Source organism: Hemitrygon akajei, chromosome 11 (genome assembly GCF_048418815.1).
Source record: "Hemitrygon akajei chromosome 11, sHemAka1.3, whole genome shotgun sequence".
NCBI lineage: Eukaryota > Metazoa > Chordata > Chondrichthyes > Myliobatiformes > Dasyatidae > Hemitrygon > Hemitrygon akajei.
In genome coordinates, this window is record NC_133134.1 from 33,930,899 (window position 1) to 33,947,396 (window position 16,498).

Sequence of the window (16,498 nt, forward strand, 5' to 3'; positions counted from 1 at the left end):
TATGGTGACATATACATTGATAATACATTTACTTTGAACTTTTGAACTTCGAAGTATATATTAAGTATACATAATAAATTATTGCTGCACATAATTAGGCAAACATACAGCACAGGTTAAATAGCTCGTTTCAGTTGATGGATTGAAAGCAAGCTTTGTTCTTGCAAAAGTGTGTTGTAAATCAGTTTGTATTGTTTGCAGGTAAAATGACTTGTTTATAATACCTTTGTATGATAGTGTCTTCATATATTGATTTACTCATGACATCATTAATGCTGCATTTAGGATATGATCACATTTCATCATGGATTATCTATATATGAGGGGATATTGCTAAGTTCGTGGCTTAAGGTAGAAGGAGTCAATTTTAGAAAACCTAGCACATTTATTTTTCAACATAGTCCTCTCCTATATTTACATACTTAGTCCAGCTGCCGTGGACCATACAGATCTTGGACCTCCAGGAAGAGTCCACAGATGGGTGATTGATAAATTTGTGGCCTAAGGTAGAAGGAGATGAGTTATACAGCCCTCTTTACATGTACATGCAGTTCAACTCTTTGAGTGATTATGCACAAAGTTTGAAGTTAATAACTTAGGCCACGAACTTATCAATCACCCCAATGCATTATTAACTGATGAGTTTCTGATTTCCCAATGCATTGTGCTGAGAAACCTCAACTTAAATTCCCAAAATAAATCATAAATTACATTTTTTTGTTTTGTAAAATAATTATGAGTGTTCATGTTTCTGTAAATATTACCACCCTTGTTCTGAGTGTGCTGCTATTGTAATCAGCACTTCAAGAAAAAAACGATTCTTTCACATTATCTCTTCAGTCTGCACAGCACCAGGCAGCAAAGGTGCATGTGAAAAGATTAATGTGGCCATAGATTGGCAATAACCAAGGAAATGTAGATCTGTCATTTGTCATAATCCCATTATTTCATGCACAATGACACAATTAATGTTCCAAACTTGTGTTGGTCAGATCCTCATGCTTTTCCCTCCTCCACACTCTCAATCAAGGTTCTTTTTGGAAATAACAAACACCCACAAAGCCCACCTCCACCATATTATGTACCAGTTTCAAGCAGGTTCTATGCTTTGTAGAGGTGTTTGCAATAAATGTCATACTTGTCAGGTAAACTGTTCAAAACATGGTTTCCTGCTATTCTGCTGCAGTTATTCTGTGAAAATTTAATATTGAAACTTTGGGGCTAAGTTTTGCCTTACTGTCTCAATTTGAGTTACTAATGGAAAAGGATGTCAGAAAATCCTAAAGAGATTAGCTGTGCTACACTACCATTGGTTTTGGGCCCTGCTCTGTCATACTCTCAGGTCTGAAATTGTTGACCAAAGTTTGCCAGTTGTGAAAGAGAACGTAGAAACCTCACAGTTGAGCCGGTTTTGAAATTTACAGTGCCACCAAGAAACAGAGTAGAAAGCTATCAGGGTGTGAAGCAACAGATAAGATAGTCTGAAAAGATTGAAAGATGTTATCAAAAGCCCAGAGGCCCTTCTAAAGGCAATATTTATATTTCCATTTTTCCACGGTGTTTTTCACATATTTAAATTTTGGGTCCACGCTGACTCCCAGTGCAATCCAATTCACCAAATGAATTTATCTATAAGATATCCTTCTGTTAGGTAATGTACTTTAGGAGGACAAATCTTGGATGGACATATAGTGCAAATTGCAAGGACCTGAAGAGCATTGATGTACAGGGGAGCCTTTTGTTGCAGGTCCATAGTTCACTGAAAGTGACAACGAAGGTGGACAGGATAGTGAAGAAAGCAGTTGATGTGCTTGCTTCCATTGATTAAGGCTTTGACGATAAGAGCTGAGGCATCATGTTTCAGACGTACAAAGCATTGATTGGATTGCATTTAGAGTGTTGAGTATAGTTATGGTCACCAGACTATAAGAAGGTCATAGTGGCAACAGAAAGAGTGCAGAACAAATTTAGCAGGGTGTTTCCTGGAAAGGAGGACTATAATTATAAATAGAAATTGTAAAGCCCGAGTTTTATTTTCACTGAAATATAGGAGCCTGTGTGGTGTTGATACAGAGGTTTACCAAATTATGAGGACAGCTGTGGGATATATAGTTAGAAACTTTTTCGGAAGGCAGGGGAAATATAAAGCATTGGTTTGGATGTGCGTTTATGTGTGGGGTGCATTGGTGGTGAGATTTAAAGGAGATCTACAGGGTAAGTATCTTAAGAGATGGAAATGAATATTTGAAAGAAGATGCCATATGAGTTTTTGGAGGGAAATACTATTACAGGATTTAGAAGGTATTTGGACAGGTAATTGGATAGGAAAGGTGTAGTGGGATATGGGTCTACTGCAGATCATGGGATTAGCATAGACTGGTAACACAGGGACAAAGTGTTCCGAAGAATCTGTTTCTGAGCTGGACTTTTGTATGGTTCTATGACAGTGGCAAACTGTTTCCTCCAAATCTGGATCTCCAGGATAAATAATGCCAAGCTCTGTCCATCAATCCATCAATTATCATTCAGTCAGAGACTGTATGTACACGGGGAGAGCATCAGCCTGAAACAGGGCTACATTTTCTTCAGTGACAGTGGACAAGCCTCCCTGTTGGCATCATACGTAACAATGGTTCAACTTCAGCAGTTGTGAAATGAATGCTACTGCTAGTCTGGGACTCACACATCCGACGCTTCAGCATTCCCAATGATATATTATTCTTATTTGTACTATCTTGAACAATGGCTTCCAATGCCTTGAACACCATCTTGAAGTGGACTAATATTTACCCTTCGACAGTGAGTCGTTCTCTTCCCACTCCCTTTAAGATCTTCACAAAATGTTTGATTTCTACAAACACACATAAAATGCTGGTGGAACACAGCAGGCCAGGCAGCATCTATAAGGAGAAGCACTGTTGACGTTTCGGGCCGAGACCCTTCATCAGAACTACAAAGCTGATTTTAGAGTTTTGAATAATTGTACCATTAAGGTTAGGCTGAAAATGCAATTTTGAATATCCTTTATAATTCTTTACAGTATCTATTTATAAATAATAAATGATGACCAAAAAAATCTGCAGATGTTTGATATCCAAATTAAAAAGATAAAATTCAGGAAACATTCAGAAAGTCATATACATCTGTAGAAAGAGAAATCCAGAACTAATTACTTTTCCCATTTTCCTAGTGCTAATGAAGGGTCTTCGAACAAAAACTTTAACTCGGTTTTTCTTCCCACAGTTGTGACATAATATGCTGAGTGTCTTGAAGGTCTTATGTTTTAATTTCACATACCTTTTATTTGCTTCAGTGTCAAATTTTGTTCAATTATTCTCATGAGTAGTTTTTTGGAAAAGTTTCACTATGATAAGACTGCTTCTTAAAAATCTTCCCTTAGGCTTCAAGGTGCAGCTTTCAATAAATGAATTCCTGCATCAGTCACACTCCAGGAGTCTCTGTGTGGTGGGGAGGTGAAAGGGTGAAGTTGGTTGAACTCTTGACTGATGGAGATTGGGAAGGACAAAACCAGTGTCCCATGTGTTTAGCAGTGGAAATATTTGAAATTGGAGTGGTCAGGAGCAGCAGAAAAGATGGAGGGGTGTGTGAGGGTTATCACATCTTGGGGGAATACAGATCAGGAACTGAAGAACAAACTGAAGATAATGTAGGTGGGATTCTAGGGCAGGGGCTTGTTGTGTATTTGATACTTCAGTAGTATTTGAGTAATATTGTAAATATATTGATTGATTAAAAATTCTTGTTCATTTAAATAATTCATTATGAGTTATATGCAAAATTAAATGAATTGCATATGTCATGACACTACCATGTGATACATGCACCACTTACTTAAAATAAAAATGAAATTGAATATGTTATCCCAGACTCCCTAGTTTTCTACTTCATGACAACCTACCTATTGAAGCGCTGTTTTAAAAAAGTACAAAAAGAAACAGTCAAGTAAAAAGAGAGCACAGCATATTTTGTTTTTCTTTGGAGCAGCAAGTTTTCTTTGCAAAAACGGAAGAACAATCAGGTTTAAAAAAAAGGCAGAAAATGGAAGAATTCATGGGTTCATAAATAATGAGTAATGGGTGATAATAATCATAAAAAAGAGCAGAATTGGCTGGCTACATCGGAAAGATTGACGTGTTTGATTGCAAAAAATATAATTGGAATATGTATATGGAATGGATTGAGCAGACCCTTAAAGCAAATGGAACAGCCAATCAGAAAGAGGTGCATGTCTTGCTGAGTTCATTGGGTGGAAAAACATAGATTGCTGAAGAGTTTGGCTGCTGCAACCAAACCAGTAGAAATAAACTTTGCTGATACTGTGAAAATAATGCAGAAATATTTAGAACTAAAGCCATTGTTGAATGCAGAATGCTTTCGGTTTCATAAGCAGAATCAAAAGGAAGGAGAGTCCATTACAGTTTATGTGGCTGAATTGAAGAAGTTATCTGAGCATATTCAGTTCAATCGTGGGCTGAATGATACACTGAGAGATTGTTTAATTTGTGAAATCTTACAAGAAAAATAGTTACTAACTGAAGCGTAACTTCCTTTTACAAGAACTGTAGAAATTGCTGTATCAATGGAAACAGCAGACAAAAACACAATTGGGTTGCAGTCAGGAATGAAAGTGAATGTGAAAAAAATTACAATGTTTAAACAGAAACCAGCCTGGCCAAACAAATTGTTACCATTATGGCAAGAATTCACAAACACCGACCATTGCAGTTTTAAAGGAAACTTGTAGATTATCCCACAAAGTAGGATATAAAGTAGAATTTCAGAGAGACAAAAATAAATGCACTGCATAGGGAACAGATAAAGATAAAAAGTCAAGTTGTAGTTTCAAAAAGAGCACTAACCTGCTGTTGATGAAAAACCTGTTAGTGATAAGAGTGACACCTGACTAGATAAGATTGAGATTTACAATGTGAAAATAAACAGTGGACACACAATATGGCTTACACCAGAAGTGAAAGGCAAATCACTTAAAATGGAATTGGACATTGGGTTGGTTGTTCCAATCATTCCACAAAATGAGTTTGAATGAGGTTTCAATGATACTGAGCTGAAGCTTGCAGATATCAAACTGACAAGTTATACTGGAGAAAAGATAACTCCTCTGGGAATGACTTTCATAACAGTGAAATATAACAAGCAACATTGGGCTTGTATGTGATAAAAACTGGAAGGTCAGCTTTGTTGGGATGTGAGTGGCTGAGAAAACTAGAACCTGATCTGAAATCCATCCACTATTTGCATGCCACATTGCCTGCAATGAAGCCAGCTGAAAGCAAATTTTAAAAAAGGTAGTGGATGATGCCACATCTCTTCATGCTGTACACCAAGAAATGTTCTCCAACAGAGGACAAACGGGTGTTGGTGCCAATCTCTGTTCCTTTGGTTGGAAAGTATATTGGACCAAGGAAAACTATGCTGCTCAGAGAAATCGTGAAAGTGACGAAAGCAGTCGTCCAACTTTTGTAGACAACGTATCTGTAAATGCTTCTGATAAGTTAGTCAGGTAGTTACTTGCAAAATATGGCTCGGTTTTAAGCTAGAAGAGAGTTCAAGGAGCTGCAGGAAAGTTACAAGCATTCAGTTTTTACGGGTATAAAGAATAAGAATTTTCTCTTCGTGCTTTAGCTTATTGCATGAACTTCAAATGGGTGACAAAAAACCTTGCAAAAGTAGATGCAAAGACTAAAGTCCAGCTGGCCAAAAAGAAAAGAGACAATGAAGACACGAAAACAGAAGATTTGTCAGATGACATTATGAACGAGGAAACTAAAGGAGAGATCAGATCACAAAGGGAACAATAGAAGGATTAATTAGAGACTACTCCAGTGAACTAAATGCACCTTCCCAAGATCAAGATGTACATCCTGGAAAGAAGTAAAAGGAAAAGGATGACGTAAGTGCTATGGAAATAGAAGATGATAAATGAGACTTCATTTCTTGAGAAATCAACAAATTCAGAGATACAAGAAACTAGAAGAAAAAGGTGAGAAAAGGAAGGACAAATAATTGAAAAGGAGAGAACAAAGGTCAAAGTAGATCCAGGGAGAAAAACTGAGAAAAGGAGAAGAAATGTGTCCAGAGCTGTCACAGATACTTACTACAGTCTCAGATTCAACTCCTACTACTACAATGGAGGAGACCCCAGAAGCTGAGCCACCAGTCTCATTTGCCAAGTAGAGTGACTTCCCTTTTCAAGAAAGACATTATCCCACAAGAGTAACCAATCCTCCACAATGATTAAATCTTTAGGCCTGAATAGGACAATTTAAAATTTACTATGCTGTGGATGTCTGTATTTAGTAGTTGCATTATATAATATATTTTGTGTATAGTTGAGATGCATTCTTTACTGAGTTAGAGTTTATAGCTAAGCAGATAGGAATGTTGTATATTTAATGCTTCAGTACTATGTCAGTAATATTGTAAATATATTGTTTGATTACGCATTTGTGTTCATATACGGTTATATGTAAAAATTAGTGAATTCCGTATGTCTTGACAGGGCCATGTGATACATAAAAACATAAGAAATAGGAGCAGGAGTGGGCAATTTGGGCTGTTGAGCCTGCTTCGCCATTCAATAAGATCATGGCTGATCTGGCCATGGATTCATCTCCACCTACCTGCCTTTTCCCCATAACCCTTATTACTATACTATGCAAAAATATCCAACCTTGTCTTAAATATATTTACTGGGGTAGCCGCCACTGCCTCATTGGGCAGAGAATTCCACAGATTCATCCACCTCTGGGAAAAGCAGTTCCTCCTCATCTCCACCCTAATTCTACTCTCCCAAACCTTGAGGCTATGTCCCCTAGTTCTAGTCTCACCTACCAGTGGAAACAACTTTCCTGCCCCTATCTTATCTATCCCATTCAAAGTTTTATGTTTCTGTAAAATCTCCTCTCATTCTTCTGAATTCCAGTGAGTACAGTCCCAAGCAACTAAATCTCCCCTCATATTCTAACCTCCCCATCTCAAGAATCAACCTGGTGAACCTCCTCTGCACCGGCTCCAAAATGAGTGTATCCTGCCTCAAGTAAGGAGACCAGTACAAGAGTGGCTCACTTAAAATAAGCATGAAGTTAGTTGCATGACTTCAGACTCACTTATTTTTCATTTAGTTTTTGATTTTGGAGTTACAAAACAGAACAGGACCTGTGTACCGAGGATTTTCTGTACCTCAGAAATTCTTAAGTTGGTGCCATGGGAATAAGACCAAGATGCACAAAAAATTCCCCAGATTCTATATTCCAAGCTCCAGCACTGACCATAAAACCATAAGATCATAAGACATAGGAGCAGAATTAGGCCATTCAGCCCATCAAGTCTGGTCCACCAACCCATCATGGCTGATGACAATGCTCCAATAGGGAAGAATATCATCATGTAAGATGTTTGAATGCCACTTGTATCAGGTTATGCGGGTATGATACATTCACGTGACAAAAACTGACTTGGAAATGGCTATTATCATGCTTCCTTTAAGGAAAAACTGATTTTCAGTTACATAACACTGATAAAATTGGAGTGAAATGAGATTTTTGTACAGCCATATAGATGCAAAGTGCTGTTGCGTTTATTTGTCCCGCAAGTTAACTGATAGATCATGTCCATTTTTCACGCCAAAGAGCCATTCCTACTTTTAACAGTTGGACACTCACCACTGAGTCATAAAGTCATGGTACAAATTCCAAGCAGAGCCATAACTACCTAATCTAGTCTGGCATTTCAGAGCAGTACTGTGGTAATGCCAGTTCTTAGACAAGGTGATAAATCTGCCTGTTCAAGTGGCTGCATGAAATCCCATGGTAATATTTGAAACAAAGCCAGTGACCTAAGTGAGAGGATACTGATTTCTTAATCAATATCACCGGAAATGGAAAAAAAACTATCGAGCCAGTGTTTACCGCAACCAGCAAGAATGAGGAATCCTCCGCTCATTACACTTGCTCTTGATAGATGAATTTTTGTGGGCTTTCACAAAGCAAGCTGTTGAAAGGATGAGACTGAAACCGCACAGTCTTCTCTGCAAAGCGTTTAGGACATTCAGAAACAAGGCATTCAGCGAAACACCTCTTCAAGACTTCAGAATTACCAATGAATAGTGCAGTCTGAAGCAGAAAGTACAGTTAAACTAGTAAATATGATTAAACAGATACAAAGAAAAAGTGAAAATAAACATTGGTTTATTACACTATTGCTTTCAACAATCTCAAACAATTTGAAGGAAGGAGACTACTACATGTAAAATTGAATGTTGGGTATCAGTCGTTTTAACAGTAAAACTTAATAGGGAGTTCAGAGGTTAATTAAATTGAAACTAGACATGCTCTAATTTCTTTGACCAACTTAATTTACATTCTTGATGTACATCTGGCATTTCATGCTATTAATGTTTTTGCTCATGAATCCAGACAGCAAAGTGACAGCCTTGAAATATGATCTTGGAAGATAATGCAGACACGATGTGAGTTTCATTCTGGGTCATCCAGGGAAATTCAGGATTACAGTATGGTGTCAAATGCCATTTTAGGTAAGTCAGTAACTTTCAAATGCAGTTAGATAACCCTGATCATTCAATCGTTCCTCTAGAAGCAGATCTCCACTAAAGCTTGCTTCTGCAAAATCAGATAAGCACAATCCAGATCAGTACTGGAAACTTGACTTATTATAGTCATTTTTATAGACTATGATTAGTTGACTCTCCTTCAGGTTCCAGCACACCAACCCTTAACACAAACTCATGACCCTTGTTTGCCCTTCACCCACTAAACTCAAACCAGCCTCAGAAACATATTTGTCCCTCCAAAGACTGAACTCTCCCAAACACTGAAATCCTACCCTCCCCATCACTGAACCTTCCCTTCTCCTAAACCTAACCTTTTCTTTTGTGATCCATTGAACTGTAGTTTGTAAGAGCACATGCACGTTGGTGATGTTGACTTGTATCAGCACACAGTGCTGAAAAAGTAGAAGTTGCTACAGAAATGCAAGTTCTCCCTACTTTCACTTTTATATCAGATCTGAATTACTGAAATGAACCATCAGGTATATTCTGGAATTTTGTTTGGTAACATAGAAGGACATATCAAAAATCCACAAGTATAATTGATAACAGGTTGTAGGAATACAGATTCTAATTTTATTTTATTAATTACATAGCACCATTACTGGCATGTTAGCATTTATTTTTATCCCGAATTAATTACTGCACTGAGAGGCTTGTCAACGGATTTTAGCAGCAAATAAGATTCAACCATCTTGCTCTGGTTTGGAGGTCATATATAGGCCAGATTGGTTAAGTGGAAGCAAACTTCCTTTCCTGAAGTATTTTCGTAGATCAGATGTGGTTATTGTCCAGAAGATTTTTATGACAGTTTCATGGATGACGATATTGATACGAGATTTGAAGTCAATTTCTTTCCATTACCTGAATTTACATCCTCAACTACCACAAGGGAAATTTGACTTCACCTCCCTGAATCAATGGCCTTTTCCTAATGGATGTTATTCTAGTAACAACCACCATGCTGCTGCTAATATCATTTCACACTCTCGGAACTTCAAGAGTATCACCCAGCAAGGAGCAGCCTGATGTTAAATGGCTCCAAACAGGAACCTTTGCACAAAACGGTGACAACACAAAATGGTATCAGATACAGACCATTTAACCCTCAAAAATATTTGTTCATTTAGTAACTGATCTGCAAACCTAGGACACAGATGTCTCTTGTTTCATGGTAGTGAAGAACATAGAATCCTGTTTTAGGATTTTACTATATTACTAGATTATCCAATTCATTTTTGTGCTCATACCGTAGTAGAATAAAGAGTGCTGGCAGAAAGAAAAAAAAACAGGTGCATAAGTGCATGTGCGGGCGCAACACACACACGGGTGCAAACACAACATTAAAACACGCTTTGTTGATCCCGTTTCCTTTGATTGACTGGAAAATAACCTGGCGTGCCCAGCACATTCAGGTCTGTACAGATCAAATGAAATAATTTTCACGTTTAAAACCAAATGCTAAAATAATTTGGTCACAATCATTTTAGAGAAGAATTACAAAAAATTGGTTGGCTTTGCATTGGTCTGCTCCATAATTTCTTTCCAAGAGTCCACATACGCACTTGTCTCAATTTATCAACCATCATTCTACACCTACCTGCTACCATATATTCCCAACCCAGAGTCCCACTTCTGCTTTCATGGACACATGCTCAAACCAATTGGTCATCTTCCCACTCACTCATTTCCATACTGACTGGCAGACTGATTTCATTTTCACATTGTTCACACTTTTCTTTCTAATATTTGTAAGGAATTTTAAAGTACAGAGCAATGCAAATCATTAGCACAGTGTAACCACCTATCATATAAAATAATTGACATTTGCATTACCACAATATTTATTGAAACCAGCCACTCCTCTTATGAATTGGGAATGCTGAATAGTTCCTGGCATCAGGCTGATTTTTTTCCTATTGGTTTTGGTTTAGCATCCCCCAACACAGGATTCTGTAAAAGGGTAGTTCATAATTAATGAACATGGTTGATTTTTTCAATAGTTCAGTAAGCTGTTGGAGTACAGAATGTTCACGTATAATGGTGCAGCTAGTTGGAGTTGCTGTCTCACACTTACAGGTCAATCCTAATCATGGGAACTGCCTGTGTGGAATTTGTATATTCTCTTTGTCACTGCATATATTTCTCCAAACAGGCCAGTTTCCTCCTGCGTCCCGAATGTTAGTTGTTAATTGGCCACCGTAACGTGGCCCTAATGTGTAGTTGAGTGGTGGTAGCCGGGGAGCTCATGGGAATCTGCAAAAAAACAAATCAGCAGGGAAATGGATAGGCAGGGTCTTGTTGCTCTGAGCGTCCTTCTTTTGTGTCAGACAATTATATGGACATCTAGAAGACATCCATAACTAGAGAAGGAGCATTAAGGATGACATTTCAAATCCACGCATTAGGAACTCACAGAACCCAAACGGTTCTCAATTAAAACAGGCACCCTTGCCTCATTTGCGGTTTCCAAATTGTCCTTATTAGCCATATAAGAACACAAATACTGGAGTAGAAGAAAAACATCCTTATTTCCAAGAGACTGCCTAAGAAGAAGAACAACTGAATATGGAATAACTTGACCAAATATCAAGATAACAAGGTGAATTTATAGTGGGAAACTACGGTACCACAGCTGGCTGTGGAGTCTAGGTCAATGGGACACAGTCTAAGATTCAGGGTCAAGTCTTTCATGAGTGCTTAGTAAACATTTCTGCACCCAGACAGTGTTAGAAATTTGAAACTGTCTTCTGCAAATGGCTAATAATGCTCAGTAAAACATTTTGAGATCGATAGAGATTTGGTAATCTAAGGTATTAGATTACTGAAAATCTATCATTCTTATTCTTACATTTAAAACTAACGCTTTCGGGAAAAGTTGGTTTATTGGTGTTATGTCATAAGTCAACCATGATATTAAATAGTGCAAGAGTTTCAAGTTTCAATACTATGAAGATCTGATTCAAAGCTGTATATATTGTGGATTATGTAGGTCATTGACTGAGAAACGTCATCTGTCAGTGCTGGGATACTTTATTTGCCCGTTCAATGCTGTCATATTAACAGAGCTAAAACACTAGCTACTTAATTCTTATGGAAATCATATACAATGAGGCAATGGTAATGTAACATGCAGATCATGTTGTATGGTTATATTACGTACATTACAGCAGCCAATAATTGGAAAATTCTCATCATAAACTCATAAGATTTTTCAAAGAGAAGAGTTAAAGAAAGAATTACTTGAAAATAGTTTTTCCTTAACTTCTATGAGAATTACTGAAGGAAAATAAATACAGAAAGAACCAACTTATAAGCATGTTTTTTGCATAGATTGAGATATTCCAAGCCGCTTTAGTACCATTAATATTTAAAACCATTGAATTCCATCAGTGAAAAATCCCACTAAAAACTATACTGTAAATATGCAGTTAATCTAGTTTTGTACAATGTGTTTGCCCTATCCTTAACTACTATCTTAAAATCTCTTCCTTCTGAAATAAGCAATGGGTCCTCTGACTGTGTAGCACTCTCTCACTGCTGCATTTAAATGCCAGTCCATATTTTGTACTCAAGCTTGAGTCCATTATCTTCTTACTCAGAGGTAAAAGTATTTTAAATTGAACAGTTCATTTCAGTTTAGACATCAATTTATACTATATTTCTTACAAATGAGGAAAAAAATTATATAATCTTTAATAAAAATAAGATTTTGAAATCTATCAAAATAGAACACGATTGTTTTTAAATTGAATTGCTGTAGGAACAGGTCTTCAGTAAAACATATCCATTTTTGTGCTTGCCCATTGATAAGAAGAATCACATGATTTGGGATGCCAATCAAAAACCCACTGCAAAAACAGTGAAGGGAAGTGTATATCATCAATATAAATTGCAGTAGCAAAGGGAATTGATTTGATGGTGACCTTACTCACAGAATGTCTATTATAAGGTTTAAGGTAAAAATAAACTGTTAAATGATTCCTGTTTACATATTTAAAATAATGATATTCTAATCATATCAACACCTACTACATAATTTTAAGATAGAAGTAATGCTGTGAAGAAAGCGAAACAGCTTAGAAAGGGAAGGTGCTGCCTGTACAATTACATATCATTATCCCACATTTTATAGCAAATTGTACACTTCTATACAATCAAGGGTTATAAAGGGCCAATTTCAATTAACTAGCACAAAAGAAAGATAGCGATTAGCTGAAGTTCAACTGCACTAACATCCAAAAATTTCCTGATAAGAAAAACGATACTTTGATTTTCTTTATCAGGTCTCTGGTACTGTTATTGTCAAGAACAGTTGTCTTAATCCATTACAGGGTCGCATCACCAGCCTTAATTGCATACTTCTTGCTTTTAAAGCAAACTCACCCCACCGGACTGTTAGTTCTTGTAAGATTTGAGCTGGCTATTCACAAGAAGGAGTGAGTAGCAAGTGATTTGCTCCAAAGCCATGCAAAATAAAAAAAAAGCTTCAAGAAACACGTCGATTGTAAATGCAGAGAGAATGGAAAAGGGATAGAAAATTAGTAATCCAGCAGCCAGCTTCCTTTACTGTCATTAATCATGCTGCTTCTCAGAACTACAATGGAAGCTTATGGAAGGGTGGGGATCTTACACTATTGGTTGACTCAGCTCTTTCCAATATAAGCCAGCCAATCCTTTTGCCTCGAGATATAAATAACTGGGAAGCAGTAACAAAATATAAAAGATGAAGAATCCCAATTGCAGATTGAAGCAGTATTCAGTCTGAATAATACACTGTAAACTTTATTTGAGTTGACTTCTGATGTGAACCGCTTGCAAGAGGGTCACTGATCGCTGAATAATTCCACCCCCAAATCACACCATAATCGAATTGCAGCCTATTTCCCCAACTATAATGAAAAAGGCAACCTAAATAATGCAGGTAATGTCGCTGGTCTCTCTTCAACTGTTGTACATTATTACTGATGACTGCTATCCTCCATTTCTGCTGTACTGTAACAATGAATATATTTCACAGTTCACTTGGTTTACTGTGTGGGTGGTATGGAATAGACACCTCCACGCAACAAAATGAAATATAAAAATGCAGGCTTTTTAACTGAGTAATGCATCTAATATCCCACCGATGAAGAAGTCGATTTTCACAGTTACACTGTTTGCAAAAATAAACTAAAAACACATTTTTTCCTTTTTTTTTGGTGTCTTGTGGCTGTCATATGTAAAGACTGAAAATAATATCTGAAATATATGCTGTAACTTGCCCAATAAAATTGATGAAGCTATAACTTATCTGCCTTATAATCAGAAATCTCTGCTTTGAATTTCCTTATCAGAGATCAAAATTATAATGAGTGCTGATTTCATTATCATTGAACACTAATAACTGATGGAAAATTTATTTCAATTAAATTTGTATTAACTAAAATTCATAGCTGTTTTCAAAACATAAAATCATATTTTGAAATGTAAATCTGGATGTACATGGTCTTTTTCCCAAGTAAAGATAACTCATCTAAAATATAAGTTGGTGTTGTTCACTAAAGCACTTACGTAGAATTTACAGCACACACTAGAAAAATTCACTCAAAATATAGACTTATAACATAGGAGATTGTTTGTTAATTATTAAAACCGCTTTAAAAATCCGTAAACACATTTGTATACTTATTTATGAATTTTAAAGTTGTTGTTCATTTTGAAAGGCCATCATATTTGTGCAGTGTTTAAACTAAGTAGACTTCATAGATATGAGGTGGTGTATATAATTTATTTTCATAAGTTCCGAAGTTGAAAAGAAAACTCTTGGTATTTAAAAAAAAAACAAAGTTATTGAGTGCTACAGCACAGGCCCTTTTGGACCATCTAGTCTATGCAGAACTGTTATTCTGCCTAGTTCCATCAGCCTGGACCTGGATCATGGCTCTCCATATATCTCCTATCTATGTACTTATTGAAACTTCTCTTAAATGTTGCAATCAAACCCGCATCTACCAAACACTGCCATGAGTGAAGAAATTCTCCTCAAGTTCCCATCAGATATTTCAACTTCCACCTTTAACAAACAACCTCTAGTTCTAGCCTCATACAACCTCAATGGAAAAGAAGCCTACTTGCATTTACCCTATCGATACCCCTCATAATCTTGTATAATTTTATCAAATTTCCTCTTTTACTGCTACAGTCCTGCGAATAAATTCTTAGCCTAGTCAAATTTCCTTAATACTCAGGTCCTGAAGATGCGGCAACATCCTTGTAAAATTTCTCTCTCCTCATTCAATCTTATTGCTATCTTTTCTATAGGTATGTGACCAGAGCTGCACAAAATACTCCAAATTAGGCCTCATCAAAGTTTCATACAACTTCCACATACCATCATAACTCCAGTACTCAGTACTCTGATTTATGAGGGCCAATATTCCAAAAGTTCTTTTGATGACCCTATCCACCTGTCATGCCACTTTCATGAAATTATGAATGTTTTCCCAGATTCCCTTGATTTACTGCTCTCCTCAGTGGCCCACCATTCACTATGTAAGTCCTACTCGGGATTCTCCCAAAGTGCAACACCTCACACTTGTCTGCATTAGATCTTACCTGTCATCTTTAAGCCCATTTTTCCAGCCAATCTAGAACCCGCTGCAAGTTTTGCTAGCATTCCGCACCTGCAACGTTGGTGTCATCCATGAGTTTGCTGATCCAGTTAACCGCATTATCATCCAGATCATTGATACAGATGACAAACAAAAATGGCCCGAACACTGATCCCTGCAGCAGACCTCTATTCATAGGACTCTAATCAGAGAGGCAGCCATTTGCTACCACTGACTGGCTAAATTGTGCTAAACATTCATATAAACAAATGTGTTTGTTATAGCCTGGAAGCTCCTTGAATTGAAAGGTTGAGTAAGCATAACATCTTAACTCAAATGAACATAGTCTTGAATGAACCTATTGTCATTTAATTTTACTCATAATCACTCTCAAAGTTCAAAGTTCAAAGCAAATTTATTATCAAAGTCTACACAGTATTGTGTGAATGTTTTAGGCACATATATATGGCTTGCATGCCTAAGTCCTTTTCTCAGTTCTGTATTTGTCAATGTGATGCGGAGAACGAGCTTGTAAATCCGGTGGGAGCGAAGGACTTTGGGAATGGTGAGATGGAGTGCAGCGGGACAGGGGGCAGAGAAGGAGTGCTGGGGCGTGGGTTGGCGCTGGTGCAGACACACACACCAAGCAAGGTAATTTGATTCCAAAGTGTCTGTCTGGTGCTTCCTACTCCCTCCCCTTTTCCTTCCCTTTTTTCAAAATATGATTCCCTTCTCCCTGCCCCTTTTCCCACACTCAGTCTACAATACAGACCCATATCAGAATCAGGTTTAGCATCACTCACATATATTACGAAATTTGTTTTTTTTGCAGCAGCAGCATTACAGTGCAATACATAAAATTACTACAGTACTGTACGAAAGTATTAGGTACCCTAGCTATATATATGTGCCTTAGAGTTTTGCACAGTACTGCATAATTCACCATATAGTACCCTTAGATTCATTTTCTTGCAAGCATTCACAATAGATACAAAAACCACAATAAAACACACACAAAGATGGACAAACAATCTATGTGTAAAAGACAACAAATTGTGCACATCCAAAAAGCCAAACACAATAATAAATAAATAAATAAATAAATGAGTCAATACACTTGAGAACATAAGTTGTAGAGTTCTTACATGTGAGACGATAAGTTGTGGATTCAGTTCAGTGTTGGGGTGAGTGAAGTTATCCAATCTGGTTCCAATCTAGTTGAGGGGTAATAAGTGTTCCTGAACCTGGTGGTGTGGGTCCTGAGACTCCTTTACCTCCTTCCTGATGGGAGTAGTGA

General features: G+C 37.1%; 1 protein-coding gene across 22 annotated transcripts in view; it reads right to left on the reverse strand.

The window, feature by feature from the left end:
- rbfox1 (RNA binding fox-1 homolog 1) overlaps positions 1-16,498 on the reverse strand; it is a 1,531,532-nt gene that overhangs the window by 399,727 nt on the left and 1,115,307 nt on the right. Inside the window, exon 1 of one of the 22 annotated variants that reach the window (XM_073060614.1) lies at positions 12,995-13,198. The exons of the other annotated variants lie outside the window; for them this stretch is intronic. The gene's annotated coding sequence lies outside the window, so the exon portion shown is untranslated. Of the gene's footprint in view, positions 1-12,994; positions 13,199-16,498 lie in introns of those variants that run through there. 22 annotated transcript variants of the gene reach the window in all.